Source organism: Crocuta crocuta, unplaced genomic scaffold, assembly GCF_008692635.1.
Source record: "Crocuta crocuta isolate KB4526 unplaced genomic scaffold, BGI_CrCroc_1.0 scaffold383, whole genome shotgun sequence".
Taxonomy (NCBI): domain Eukaryota; kingdom Metazoa; phylum Chordata; class Mammalia; order Carnivora; family Hyaenidae; genus Crocuta; species Crocuta crocuta.
Genome location: NW_027531897.1, coordinates 4,049,570 through 4,064,929, shown reverse-complemented (window position 1 = coordinate 4,064,929; position 15,360 = coordinate 4,049,570). Strand labels below are relative to the sequence as shown.

The 15,360-nt window shown below is 41.6% G+C and overlaps 1 long non-coding RNA gene across 1 annotated transcript in view; it reads right to left on the bottom strand.

Moving 5' to 3' along the window:
• LOC144239470 (uncharacterized) overlaps positions 1 to 13,388 on the bottom strand; it is a 40,927-nt gene extending 27,539 nt beyond the window's left edge. The window contains exon 1 of the long non-coding RNA XR_013337441.1: positions 13,279 to 13,388. This is a non-coding gene — a long non-coding RNA (uncharacterized LOC144239470). The remainder of the gene's footprint in view (positions 1 to 13,278) is intronic.
• Positions 13,389 to 15,360: the final 1,972 nt, after the last annotated feature.

Sequence of the window (15,360 nt, the reverse complement as noted above, 5' to 3'; positions counted from 1 at the left end):
TTCCCATTCTGTTTCACTGGGAGCCAAAAGCTTATATATTAACTCTTGCATTGGAACAAAAGAACTCACAAAAAGCTTTTAAACGTTTTCCCAAGATCACACTTTTCATGTGTATTTCTATTTTCAGATAACTTCACATAATTTGGTCAAATTCTAAGTTCTAGTAACATCTGCACCCTATGTTTTTATGACTAGTTGGTATCCTTAGATTCTCTTTCAATGGAGTTTTCCAAAGCCACTTGGTTCACATTTCTTATTCCCTCTGCTGTTCGTTTTTGCCTCAGTCATATGTCTAACTCAAGATGCAACCGAATTTCACAGTAAAAAAGTAGGGGGGGCGGGGAGGAAGGAAAGAAATGGAATTATAGGTCTTTGAATTATTCACTAATAAGTGATAACATACAAATTCACCTTTTAATTTTTTAAAAGATATTTTGGATTATGGATGGAGAATCCTACCTGAAGGGAAAAGAAGACTGCCTTCTAATTAAAATGTAGACAGGAGTCTGGTCTCTCTATATCTGCTGGGAATTATTCCTTTAAAGGTTAGATCATGGTATTAATTTGTGTTACTTATTCAGCAAAAACAACTTCTAGAGTATTTCTTCTTAGCACCAGTCAAAAAGAAGGTATTCTTGGTCTTTTAGAAAATTATTAGTCTCTCATCTTCCTGGTGCCAAAAATGATAATTGTTGCTAATGTACTGGTACTTATTTATAATCAAAATAATTTTGAGAGGAGAAAACTCTTGACCTCCCCATGTATTTTCTGAATTTAATCTAGTTGGGGCTTTACTATTAAATGTTTTAATAGCAATATATTGGAAATATGAAGGGTATCATGTGTGAAAAGTAAATGACTATTTTTAAAAAAATTTTTTAATGTTTATTTATTTTTGAGACAGAGAGAGAAAGAGCATGAGCAGAGGAGGTGTAGAGAGAGAGACACACAGAATCCACAGCAGGCTCTAGGCTCTGAGCTGTCAACACAGAGCCCAACACAGGCCTTGAACCCACAGACCGTGAGATCGTGACCTGAGGCCAAGTCAGACACAACTGACTAAGCCACCCAGGCTCCCAATAAATGACTATTTTAAAGTAGACTATATTTCATGGTTAGTTCTCAATAGTCATGAGTGAACTTAAAATTTGTGAGTTTCCTCTTTTCGATGTGTACAGATTGTTTAATTTGCAATTTTTGAGGAAATATTTTATCTGGGGTAAGAGCAATGAGATTATTTTATCTCTGTTCTAAAGTTATACTGTATTTAGTGTAAATGAAAAGACTAAGTGGATACTATCTCCCAAGCAACCAAAGAATTCAACAAGTGATTTCTGAATTCATTTAGATAAGTTAGACATGATATTATGTGAGGCCCAGATCTGCTTCAGAGTGAAATTTCATAACTTCATTATATGGACTTCATGCCCCAACAATGACATGTCCAAAACTAAACTCTCATCTGTAGTTCCAAGCCCTGCTTCCGCCAGTCCTGCTTCACCCATACTGTTACCATCTCGGCTATTGGCAATGCCATCTTTCTAGCTGCTCAGGCTAAATATTTGGATTCCTGTCTTTACCTCACTCCCCACATCCATTCTGTTATGATATTCTGTTGGCGGTACCTTCCAACTATATCCAGAATTTCACCACTATTTACTACTTCCCACTGCTACCACCAAGGTCAAAGAGACCATCCACTTGCACATGGACTACAAAAAATAACTAGTCTCCTTGCTTCACCCTTGTTTCCCATTTATTATTAACAGAGCAGCCAAGTGAAACTTTCTAAAATGGAAGTCATATAGTTATACTTCTCTGTTCAAAACCCTTCAGTATTTCCCCCATTAAATTCAGAGTAAAAACCCACATACCCATAAAAGCCTACGAGACCATAGATAGAGTCCCTTCCCCTTAACCTCTGACCTCCTCTCTCACTAGCCTCCCCAATGCTCACTGTGTGCCGGCCACACCAGCCTTCCTGTACTTCATCACAAGAGCTTGGTGTGGTCCACCTGAGGTGCTTTGTACCGAATGATCCCTCCACCTGAAACACTCCCCAGGATGTCCAAATGGCTATCTCCCTCAGCTCCATCAGTCTGCTCACATGGCACTTTCTCAAAAAGGCCTACAGTAAATGCTCTACTTTAAAATACAACCCATCTCCTCCCCACATGCTCAGTCTTTCCAAATCTCTGTCATCTATTTATTCAATACTATAAACACCTAAGCACTTTCCCTTTTTAATGTACTTGATGTAATGTAATGTCCTTTTTTTTTTTAATGTTTATTTTTGAGAGAGAAAGTACACGTGCACACAAGCAGGGGAGGGGCAGAGAGAGAGGGAGACAGAGGATCCGAAGCAGGCTCTCCACTGACAGCAGAGAGCTAACATGGGCTTCAAACCCACAAACAGTGAGACCTTGACCTGAGCCAGAGTCTGGCACTTAACAAACTGAGCCACCCAGGCGCCCCTAATGTATTTAACTCCTACAAACAACACTAGGTAGCAGAGGCCCTTATTATCATTTAACAGAAGAGGAAAGTGTGCCTTTGAAAGGTTACTCGCTGACTTATTGTCTATCAGCCATCTCCTATCCCAGAGTTTCCTCCATGAGAACAAGAATTTTTGTCAGTTTAGTTTACTGTTGTTCCAGTGCCTAGAGCCATGCCTAACAAATAATAGACATTTAATAAATACTTGTTGATGGGGTGCCTGAATAATAGACATTTAATAAATACTTGTTGATGGGGTATCTGGGTGGCTCAGTTGGTTGAGCGTTCAACTTCAGCTCAGGTCATGATTCTGCAGTGAGTTCAAGCCCCATGTTGGGCTCTGTGCTGACAGCTCAGCACTGTTGAATGAGTAAATCAAGAAAGTACATTTTTAAAAGTACATAATATCACATCATTCCATATTTTATCATTTAAAATCGCTATCATTTCACAGGGTTAGAACATTTTTACACCAAAAATGAAGGAAGGATTCAACCTCAGTTCATGGACAGCTCTAACATTTGAATAAGCTTAGCTTGAGGAAATCTATTACACTGTCTTTTTCTCATTTTAACACAAGATACTTTGTCACAGATGGGCATTAATCCACAGACCAGTTTTGGGGAACCACTGGTCTGTAGGGAAACACATTTCTACCTATATCCCTTAAGTACCTGCTCTTAAACTTTTATTTTTTATTTTTTTATTTTAGAGAAAAAGAGAAAGCACACGCGAGCAGGGGAGAACAGCAGAGGGAGAGAGAGAGAATCTTAAACAGGCATAGAGCCAGATGCGGGTCTCAATCTCACAACCCTGGAATCATGACTTGAGTCAAAATCAAAAGTCAGACACTCAACCAACTGAGCCACCGGGGAACCCTGAGTACCTGCTCTTTATAAAAAGCAATATTCTAACTCCTGAGACTAGAAAGAACTGAGGGCCAACACATAATACATAGAAAGTAAGGCTATAAGGTTTCAGACCAGCAACTGATTTAATGGGTAAATGGTATAACTTCCTAACATGTTTTCTTTTCTCTCACATGGGAAAAATAACAGCTGCCTTTCCTACCTAGCTGTCACAGTAAAAAGAAAGAATAGACAAAAAAAAACCAAGCTCTTACAAAGCTTATAATAATAAGAGCAAAAATTTAATGGATAGTTTATGCCAAAGACACTCTTCTAAGCACTTTATCTTAAGTAACTCTTTCAATTCTTATAAACAACTCTATGAAGTAGGCTCTATTATCTCCATTTTACAAATGTGGAAGATATCTGAGGCTTAGAGAAGTTAAAATAATTTGTCCAGGTCACACAGTAAGTAGAGGAGCTAGAATTCAAAACAAGACTGACTCCCAGAGTTTCTACTCTTGGTCAAGCTACCTTGCCTTTCACTATACAAGCCAGACTGTTTTATGGTATATCTTATATTTACCTACAGAGTTTATAATCTAGTGAGGCAAAGAGGGAAGACGATACCTAAAAATAAAAACACAGAACACAGTGATCTCCCTTGAAACAAATTATATATGTAAAAACTAAGCGAATGCTAGAATGAACCAAGAATTCAGTTTGGTGGCATTAATCTAGAACTGCTTCATGACAGGCAATTTCGACCATAATATGGAAGGAAAGAGGAACATGGTATCAAGAAGACAGGTCATGTTTCAGGTGGAGAGGACACTGTGCAGACAAGCTATTAAGATAAATGTAGGAGACAGCAATATGTCTACCTAATGCCAAAACATCTGGTCAATTCAGTTAAAAAAGTTTCTATCAATGTAGTGAATTTCTTCAGTCAATCCAGATGTTTGGCATCTTGTAGACAAAACATCCAGATGATTAACTGAAGATCTGACAGAGTTGACTGGATTAACCAGATGTTATAGCATTGTATAGACATGGTGTCAGGACGTTTGCTTGGCTGAAATGGAGTCCAGCTGTAAAGAAGATAATGGCCCAGGCAATGAAAGGGGGCTTTGGAGCAGAGAACCTGGAGCTTAGATTTGATGCAACTGGGAGCTGCTGGAGGAGGAGTGTGATGGAAATGATGCTTCAGGAAGAGGATTCTAACAACTCTGAAAAAAAAAAAAATGGTGAGAGGAAAAGTTGTAGACAGGAAAGAGGATGTTAGGAGAGTGCAGGTGTGTGTGAGGTAATTAGAGCCTGGACCAGAATCAGGCTTGGGAAAGCAACAGGAAGGAGCGGATCTGAAAAACATTACAGAAAAAGAACAGGAAGTCATGATGGGCTAGACAAGGGAGTGAAACTGCACATCACCCTCAGGTTGGAAGTGGAGAGGCCTGGGAAAGCAGCTGCCTTCAGCCTCACCACAGTAGTAAAGCGAGAAGGGATCCCCAAGAAACTCTTCCCCTGAACTGCCCAGTCAGAGGCCACAGCCAGGCCCACGGGCAGAGGGTACATGAACCACAAATACATCTCTCATACTGAGGGTCGCTGATCATTTATGAGCCACCTACATCGACTTCCTTTCAAGTCCAATTTCATGAAAGGATTAAGGTTGTCAGGTAGACATTACTTGAGTGAAAAGTCCAAAAAGATGCTATTTTAATGGCATTTGCTTTTATATAGCATATAATGTATGAGTAAATTAGATGAAATGAGATTATGAGAAATTACACGATACATACATTACCTGACAGATTAGTATTATAAAAGCCTGTTAACAGGCATAAATTAATGGCTGAATCCAAAAAGTTACAATTTTTATAATTTTTTAACATTTATTTATTTTTGAAAGACAGAGAGCAACAGAACATGAGAAGGGGAGGGGCAGAGAGAGGGAGACACAGATCCAAAGAAGGCTCCAGGCTCTGAGGTGTCAGAGCCCAATGCAGAGTTCAAATCCATGAACCATGAATGGACCTGAGCTGAAGTTGGATGCTTAACGACTGAGCCACCCAGGCGCCCGCAATATATATTTTTTAAATCCTTAATTTATGAAACCTTGGAATGTTCAGCTCTTAGTTTAGACATTTTGTCAATTTTTTAAAATTCCAAGTATCTTATTTATTTGATAAGAATCAAGTTTATCTTTATAAGGAGTCACAAATTCCAATCTATTAGATTCAAACTATGCTAGTTGTAGAATAGTGTGCTCACGCATATTAAAAAGTATTTTAAATATCCATGCAATTCATGGTTTTACAAATTTGCAGTTTCAAATATTTACAGCCCCAGGCTTGTCAGCCTACACAGCCAGTTGTATGCCCTTTACAAACACACCAGGGTTTTCTTCAACTACTTCCTTGTTCATTTCAAAAGAGAAAAGAAACTTGAACAGAGGGTTAATCTCTCCTTGTTCATGATTTGGTACAAAATTGAGATTCAATCTCTATTTCTCTCTCTCTCTCTCTCTCTCTCTCTCTCTGTCTCTCCCTCTTTCCTCCTCTTCCACCAACCAGAGGAATAACACAGAATGTAAGATCATAAATATATTAATGTGTTTCAAAGTTACCTTAGAGAGGAGGAAAGAGGATCAGGAAACTTGTTAAAATCAGTTTTCCAGGCCTCAGAAATGACAAGTCCATTGATCTGGGATAGAAGCCTAGCTGTTGCTTTCTGTTTGATTTTTAACAATTTCTCCCAACCAATTCTGAGGCCTATTTTCTGAAAATTGGACTCAGACATGCTGCCTTAAAGCAGAAAGCTAGAAAATGAAAAACATCTATTGGACATGTGAATATACAATGATAAACAGATTTAATTTTCTTTTCTTAACCCAAAAATCACATCCCCTCATTATTCCTTTATGTAATAAGCTCCTAGGTAAATCCACTGTGTTCTTTGATGTACAGAATTTTCCATGGAAACGGCATCAAGTCAAATACATGTATGCAATCAGCCTGAGCAGCCTACAGGAGAAGTGGGATAGTTTGTCCTCAATTCACAGCACTTCCAACTACAGTCTTTCCTGAGCACAATGTTTACATGATACATAAATGTAACAAATGATCTTGGTAAATCTCTCTGGTGCTCCAAGGCTAAGTGAGTCACTTATTTACCAAACAGAAAAAAAGCAGTTGACTTCACTGAAACAATGGGTGATTTACCCAGGTATTTAAGTGTAACCTTCCCACAGCCATCATTTTATACTACCTTGAAATTAGTAGAGAGCTAGCTAATTATTCAAAAAGTTAATCAGTGTGCCCCATCAAAACATCAAGATTAGAGTGTTTCTTGTTTACATATCCTCTCTTAGGTGCCAGTTTTTGGCAGCACTGACTATACTACAGTAAAAGAAAGATAAGTGGATTGTGTGTGTGTGTGTGTGTGTGTGTGTGTGTGTGGTCCTATAGCTCCATCAACTCATTCTCTTAATATTCTTCCAAAGATATAGTAAAAGGCGAAAGATTTATTTGATCTGAAGAGAAACCAGAGTATCTTCTTCTAAAGATATAGGAAAGAAAATAAATCGGGAGAATTTTGTTAGAGGCCCCCATTACCTAAGGTGGCACAACTGAAAGTCAAATTCACTATTTATGTGCTTCTAATGATGCTTTGAAGCACAATGAGGATTTCAAATGTAAGCCAAGTAGTGATTTTTTCCCTTTTACCCGTTCTCCTGCCACGTTCAAATCTCATCTAGCAACCATAGAAAATGATCTCATGCCCAAGTGGGAGGGAGTTAGGAAATGACAGGATTGCAAAACAAAACCCTTACAAATTTTCAAAACACAGAAAGTACTTGCATTCTGATACAGGTTAAAACAGAAATATTCATTTCCAGGATCCCCTGCTGGTCACCCACATAAAAATATTAACCTTCAATGCCTCTATCTTATCCACAGTATTGAGAAGGTAAAAAATAAACATATCCTCTCTATAGTATTTCATGGATTCTATAGCTTTGACATTATTTACAGAATTGAAATGCCTTTTGAGTACTGTACTTTCTTCCTTCAGGGTCATTACTAGCCCACAGGGTGGCTTTGTGTGAATTAGAAAAAGGCACCCATTTCCCAAGACATTTTACTTCCAGACGTCATAAAATTGAAACATACTGATTTTGTTTGAACAAGACACTTCACTGCATCTGCAAGAAAAACTGAGATAACAACTATCAAAACTATGTTGCTGCCCATGGAAATCATGTCCCCTTAGTCACGGTACCCTTGTGCAATGATCAATGGCACAACTGTGAGAAACACCTCATCCTTCTCTCCCTCTTCACTGTCAGCCTTCTCCATTTGCTAGCCAGCCCAGATGCTCCTGAGTCCTTCTGAAACAGTGTGGGGGCACTGCTCTCTCAAAGATCACTCATGATACTCTTCCTGCCAAATTCAAATCTACATTCTTGGAATTCTCTCCTCCCACTTTTTAAAAAAAGAATATATATTTATTGCTTTTTAATTTACATCCTAGTTAGCATATACACAATAATAATTTTAGGAGTAGATTCCAGTGATTCATTCCCTATGTATAACACCCAGTGCTCATCCCAACAAGGGTCTTCCGTAATGCGTCTTGCCCATTCAGCCCATTCCCCCACCCACAGCCCCTCCAGCTATCCTCAGTTTGTTCTCTGTATTTAAGAGTCTCTCAGGGTTCATTCCCTCCCTGTTTTTATATTAGTTTTGCTTTCCCTCCCTGCTGTTCATCTGTTTTGTGTCTTAAATTTCACATATGAGCAAAGTCATATTTGTCTTTTTCTAACTAATTTCACTTAACATAACACCCTCTAGTTCCACCCACATTGTTGCAAATGGCAAGATTTCATTCTTTTTGATTGCTGAGTACTATTCCAGTGTGTGTCTGTGTGTGTGTGTGTGTGTGTGTGTACGTACTACCTCTTCTTTATCCATTCATCTGGTGATAGACATTTGGGCTGTTTCCATATTTTGGCTACTGTCAATAGCACTGCTATAAACATTGGGGTGCATTTGCCCCTTTGAAACAGCACACTTGTATCCTTTGGATAAGTACCTACTGGTGTAATTGCTGGTCATAGGGTAGTTCTATTTTTAATTTTTTGAGGAACCTCCACACTATTTTCCAGAGCAGCTGCACCAATTTGTACTCCCATCAGCAGCACAAAAGGGTTCCTCTTTCTCCACATCTTTGCCAGCATCTGTCATTACTTGAGTTGTTAATTTTAGCCATTCTGACAGGTGTGAGGTGGTATCTCATTATGGTTTTGGTTTCTATTCTCTGATGATGAGTGATGTTGAGCATATTTTTATATATCTGTTAGTCATCTGGATGTCTTCTTTAGAAAAGTGTCTATTCATGTCTTTTGCCCCTTTCTTCACTGGATTATTTGTTTCTTGGGTGTTGAGTTTGACAAGTTCTTTATAGATTTTGGATACCAGCCCTTTTTGTGCTACGTCATTTGCAAATGTCTACTCCCATTCTAGTTGGTTGCCTTTTAGTTTTGTTTCCTTCACCGTGAAGAAGTTTTTATCTTGATAAGGTCCCAATAGTTCATTTTTGCTTTTGTTTCCCTTGCCTCCAGAGAGGTGTTGAGTAAGAAGTTACTGTGGGCGAGGTCACCCTTCTCCCACTCTTAATCCTGATTTCTCTTTCTCCCTTCTTACTAGCAATTCTTGTTCTGTTTCTGTTTTCTGTGGGCTCTGTTCTTAGAGTCTAATTCTGAGGAATCTTGTCAGTACTCCCAGAACTAAAATAGCCTTTGGAGCTAAGGTAATTTGCAGGTGGAAGCTAAAAGCGCTGCATATCCAATACAACTGACCTTGTACTACTTCACTGTTGCCCAGAGCAAATATTCCAGTAAATACTTGTCTTCCTGTAAAATGTGGGGGCACAGGCCTCTAGATTCAGTGACAAGACAATCATCTGTGACTTGAGCCATGTGATATTCCATTGCATCTGCTGAGGCCCGTGGCTTGTTCAGGAAATAGATCTGGAAGTTCAGACTCTATAGTAGCTAAAGAGAGTTCTGTGAATCACTGTCCAAGACCACAGCCCTTTGCCTCTGGCCTCCAACTTTCCGCAACACCCTGGGGAAGATGGTTCTTCATCAAGCCTGTAATTCAATAGCCACCCAGTATGATGAGGAACAAAGACATTCTTCACAGCCCTGTAAGTTCTATGAGTAGTTAAAGTGTCTCTCCACTGGCTAGTGATATTCCCAAGTTTAAGAATGAGGTCTTCGTGGCTTACTGAGCTGAGGGAAGATCATGTTCCTGGATGACATTCTGATATGGTCTATGACCTGCCTTCAGCTCCTGGGTGAACCCTTTCTGAATGCATAATGTAGGAAAAGTATTTATTGCCTCTCTTCAAAGACAACCTCCTCTAACAAGGATTAGTAATATGCTAGAATGGTAAACATACCCTTTCTCTCTCCCCTCTCTTCTTTCTTTCTCCCTCCTTTAAATATCCAGGACAATGTCTCCTGAATGTATTGGCTTTTTTCCCCCCTGATAATCCCATGAAGAACCACTTGAAGAGACAGGCATTTCAAAATCCATGGTGGCTGAAGCAGTCTTCTAGCACCTGAATGCTAGTTCCCTTTGCCTTGTATCCCATATTATCCTTACTGTTTGTGAGTAAAATATATCCCATCGATGGGGGGAGGGGGAGATGTTCTGTTTTTCTACAAGCGCACCTTTCCTCCAACCATCTTACATGCTGAAAATGAAGTAAACATGTAAAAGCACCTTCAAGAACCAAGCAGTTTTTCCCCCTTCTCAGCCAATATGATGCGAGCAAGATTTGACATTTCCATTGCAGTCTAAAATTATAATAGGGCTAAAAAAATAACCTTAGTGGTCACTGGCCTCACACGAGTCTGGTTAAACCTTAAGGAAACTCTTCCAAGATAGGAATTAGATGCTTCAAAATTTGTTGGAATGTGGTCAATAGAAAAATAAAAATTTAAAACCTGGTTTAGTTGCCTGAAGGACCTCCATGAGGTAGACTCTATACAGGAAACAATTCCATCTTCCAGAGTGAATATTCACTCATTTTCTTTTCCAGCCAGGAGTTTGTAAGAAGCCAGCAGGCAATGCAGTCATGTGGTAATGTCCTTCCCACTGCCAAGATGGATTAATGCTGGGAGAGCTTACAACTGGTGAGTAATCAGTAGTGCTTGCAGACCCTCTGAGATCCCCAAGGTGTGATTATTTTCATACGTAGATTTCTGTCATCATCCTCCAAAGGGTGCTTTGTCATTTCCTTTACTCTTCCCTCATTGGACTCTCAAGCCCATGTTACAAGGACAACATATTTCCCAAGTCATTGCCAATCTTCTTCTCAAACCACGTTGGTGAGCACTTTAGAGACACTGCTAAAACGTGAAAGCTACATTAACAAAACACTACTAGGTTTTGGTTTTTTTTTTTCATGATTCTGGAAAGGTATAAATAATTATTTATTAAAACAAGATTTAGGGGGCACCTGGGTGACTCAGTCGGTTGAGCGTCCAATTTTGGCTCAGGTCATGAGCTCACGGTTTGAGAGTTTGAGCCCAGCATTGGGTTCACTGCTGTTAGCACAGAGATTGCTTTGGCTCCTCTGTCCCCCTCTCTCTCCACCNTAGTGCTTGCAGACCCTCTGAGATCCCCAAGGTGTGATTATTTTCATACGTAGATTTCTGTCATCATCCTCCAAAGGGTGCTTTGTCATTTCCTTTACTCTTCCCTCATTGGACTCTCAAGCCCATGTTACAAGGACAACATATTTCCCAAGTCATTGCCAATCTTCTTCTCAAACCACGTTGGTGAGCACTTTAGAGACACTGCTAAAACGTGAAAGCTACATTAACAAAACACTACTAGGTTTTGTTTTTTTTTTTCATGATTCTGGAAAGGTATAAATAATTGTTTATTAAAACAAGATTTAGGGGGCACCTGGGTGACTCAGTCGGTTGAGCGTCCAATTTTGGCTCAGGTCATGAGCTCACGGTTTGAGAGTTTGAGCCCAGCATTGGGTTCACTGCTGTTAGCACAGAGATTGCTTTGGCTCCTCTGTCCCCCTCTCTCTCCACCCCTCTCTGGCTCATGCTCTCTCTCTCTCACTCTCTTTCAAAAATAAATAAAACATATAAAAATAATAAAATAAAATTTAGAACCTAACTATCCTCCAGGCTCTCTGATTTGGTTTATTACACACCTACCTAATCCTCAGGTTGGTATTAAGGTGTCATGGACCTACTAAAATGTCGGATTATGAATAACCAAATTAAAACAACAATCCTAACTCTGTAAGATGTGAGTTTTCAAATTAATTTCTCTTTGTATATTTTAGCATTTACAGTCACTCATTCTTAAATTTCTATTACCACCAGCCCACTCTTGGGCTTGTATTCAGCTCCACTCCGGGACTAACCAGGTCTCTGAAACGGGAAGTCTTACCCCAAAAGAACTCTGGAGTCAAACAGCCTGATGTTGAAGTTCTGTCTCTGACATCACCTAGTTGGGAATCCTTAGATGATTCACCTAAACTCTATGAGCTTTGGTTTCCTCATCTGTAAAGTGGACATACGGTTTACCTCAAAGGGATTATAAAGGTTCATTCTTATAAAGTGCTTGGCACAGTGCTCAATGAATGCTAATCCCAATAGCATTTGTGCTGATAATAATTATGAATATTATTGCTACCTCCTACCATCAAAACTTACATAGTTTAGAACCTTCGTCTAATAGTAAGTTTTAGGCTCCTGTAAGCTTTAAGTTACAGCTCCTCCCTGCTGGTAGAGCTGGGAACCAGGTCAGGGGATGCTCAGCAGAACTGTACACCTACCTTGGATTCTCCTGTTACTATTCCTCTCCAGGGGTGGTTCCTTGACCTGAGCCTAATTCTCTTCCCCAGGGTTTAGGAATCTGCAAGTCTTTGATTCCTACCTAGTCACTCAGGAGGTGGATACTTCTGTCAGTCCTCTTCCTAAACCCCTTCAGCTCTGAGCCCCAGGTCTTAAAGGTTATATCCAACAGTAAGGGTATAATTTTGGCAAACTGGGCCGAATGTGTCTCTAGAACCTCCTAAGTTCTGATCAGCAACTCCAACCCCAGACACACTGTATTCCCTAAGCTGAGTGAGGCCCCTGATTCACAGTAGCACAAGCCATAAACGAGCAGGCCCTGCCTTTGCTGATGTCAGAATCACCCAAGGGTTTGGAAAAACACAGATGTCTGCCCCACTCCCTACCCTGGAAGTCTGTATTTTTAAGTTGTCTGGGTGGTTCTGATGATAACCCCAGTTTGAGAAGCTCTGATTTTAACAACTTCCAAACATCCTTATCTGTTCTTCCCATGTCTTGGAAGTGGGTTATCTTTTCTGAACTACATAAACCTGCTGCTGTTTCTCCTAAACCCAGCTCATTGTTGATTCTGGTGACTATGAACTCCAAAAAGGGCACAGGAACTCAAGCTGCTGATTATGGGTTAGGAACCTTCCTCAGCATCCGCAGTCCCTTGGGCCCAAGAAAACAGGAAAGATATCATACTTGAGTCAGAGAAATATAATCAGGAGAGCACCAGGGTTGTAGAACCAGTAGCAGCTAGTGTGGAACAAGGGATGTGAGGTCAAAAGATTTAAAGGCCTGCGACTCTGACAGCGATCAAAGGACGATAAAACGCCCTTCCCTTTGCCAAGCCAATCTAACAAGACATACCACGAGGGTACTGGTGAAGTTCATAAAACAACCCTGGTGAGACCTTTGTTTTCTACGAGTAAGTAAAAAAGGAGAGAAAATAGAAAGATTGTGACTTGAAGTGATTAAAACAATTCAGGAGGGTCATTTGTGTTTGTGGGTACTTTGGGGGGGGGCGGGGGGGGGGCGGTTACCAGTTGCACTCACCTGGACCAGAACGCCAGCTTTACTTCCATTCACCTCCAGGTGCCAGGTACTTCCTTACACCCAGCTCACTGGCGGCTGGCTGTTTACACGTGCCTAATAAACGCCCAACAAGCTCGGGCTGGGGGAGCCGGGGCACTGCACTGCAGGCGGGCTCCCTCACCACTGGCCGCAAAGCCAAGCTGGTGTGAGCTTCTGCGGTTAGGAAGCAACGCTGGCAAGGCAAGATGGAGGCGTCCCGCACTCCCTCGGCTCCTCGGCACGCTTTGCACGCGTTTCCTTCTGAAAACAGCCCAGTAGGCTCCCACTTGGGATGCTTCAAATCTTTCTCCTGCTTGCCTGGCCTCGCCCAGCCTTCTTTTCACAAGACTTTGCAGCGCAGGGCCTGACGGGGGCTCGAACCCCCAAAACTTTAAGATCATGACCTGAGGCAAAACCAAGAGTGGGTGGCTTAACCAACTGATCCACCCAGGCGCCCCTTACAAAGCCATTCGGAAGAGCAATAAATTTCACTGCCAGGTGCCTCCACTGACATCTCCGGTCTCCAGAGTCCTTTGATCACTTTGTTCTCCTCTAGAGCACAGACAACCTTTAACACAAATTTCCTCTCAGACCGTGCGAGGACTTTCTCCAAGGAAAACAGTTCTCAGCCAATGTCTTCCCACCACGGTGACAGTCGACCTTAAGAGTGGTGCCCGTGGACCCGCGACCACGAAGCCGTAAACAGAGTCGCCGCACACAGACCACCGGCCCGGGCGTGAGCGAGGCCGAGGACGCCAAGCAGGTGGCGGGCCAGCGGCTGGAGGGGCTCGGCCTGCGGGTTGCGCATGCGCCACCTGCGCAGCCAGCTCGGCAGAGCGTTCCGGGCTGCGGCGCGGCGTGGAGGCCCGGGGTTCCGCCCAGCGGCGGCGCCTGAGGTCTTGGTCGCGCCTCGGGCGCTGTTTTGTGTCACCTCGACCCGAGTTCTTTCCAGGGATTAGCCCCGACTTCGTGATTAATCAGCACTTTCTGGATTTCTCTGAGTGACGTCATCTGTGCTCGATAAATTAGTCTCCTCTGTGAAGGCTTCTGCCAGAGCAGGGTCCTGTGTCCCGGAGGCTGGCCCCAGGGACCTTGCCCCTCCCAGGCGCGAGGCAGCCACCGCCAAATCCGCCCAGTGGCCCCTGGAGCACTGGGTGCCCGGCCACAGCGCCTCTGTTGTTTATTGCTTTTGCTCGCTGGTTAAATGCAAAAACTCAAGATTTTCGTTTTTATAATTATAAAAGCAGGGCATGCTCGATTAAAAGGTGGCAAATTACAAACAGAAAAGGAATCACCCCAAGTGTCACCGTCAGGGCTCAGTCTGTTAATTCTGAAGTATTTGTGTCCGGTCTTTTTTCTTTCCTCTTTTCTTTCTGCCTTTCTTTTTCTTTCTTTACAAAAGAATTTTAGGTTTTAAGCATTGCTCAGCTGCATTCATGTTATAAGCACATTATTTTGTATCCTACCTTTTTTACTTAATATGGTAGCAGAAACATATTATGTACTTTTGGCAAACATTGCTTTAAAGCTCACTAAGAGTCCCCTTAGTGGATGTGCCATCAGTTACTTAAATACAGTGTCAATTTATGGGCATCTAGTAGGTCTCTTAACTTGCACTGGTATATAGGTAGTGAGCAGACCATCTCTACACCCCTCCCCATGTTTAGGGGGTTTTGGTAGGTGGAGCATACAAGTACCGCCTAAATTTCACCCTGTGTATGTTCAGGAGTGACAGAACCTTGGAAACTTCTGCTCTTTTCCATTTTGTTGATAGTAGAGAGCGAGGATAGAGGGCTGATTGTGCAGAGCAGTGGGATGAGCTTTTGTGCCTCTGAAGTGAGAGGTCACAGGCTTTGCAATGGAGGTGGAGGTTAACGGCAAAAGAGGATGCACCTCTCATTCGGGTAAGGAAAAGAGACCCCAGAAAAACAATAAGCTGGCACGCAAAAGAAAAACTCTCCGTGAAGATAAGTGGATGATTTCTATAACACTGATGTTGAACATTCAGTTTTACTTTATTAGTCACAAGCTCCAATGTGTTATTTGGGAAAACTCTTCTTGTCT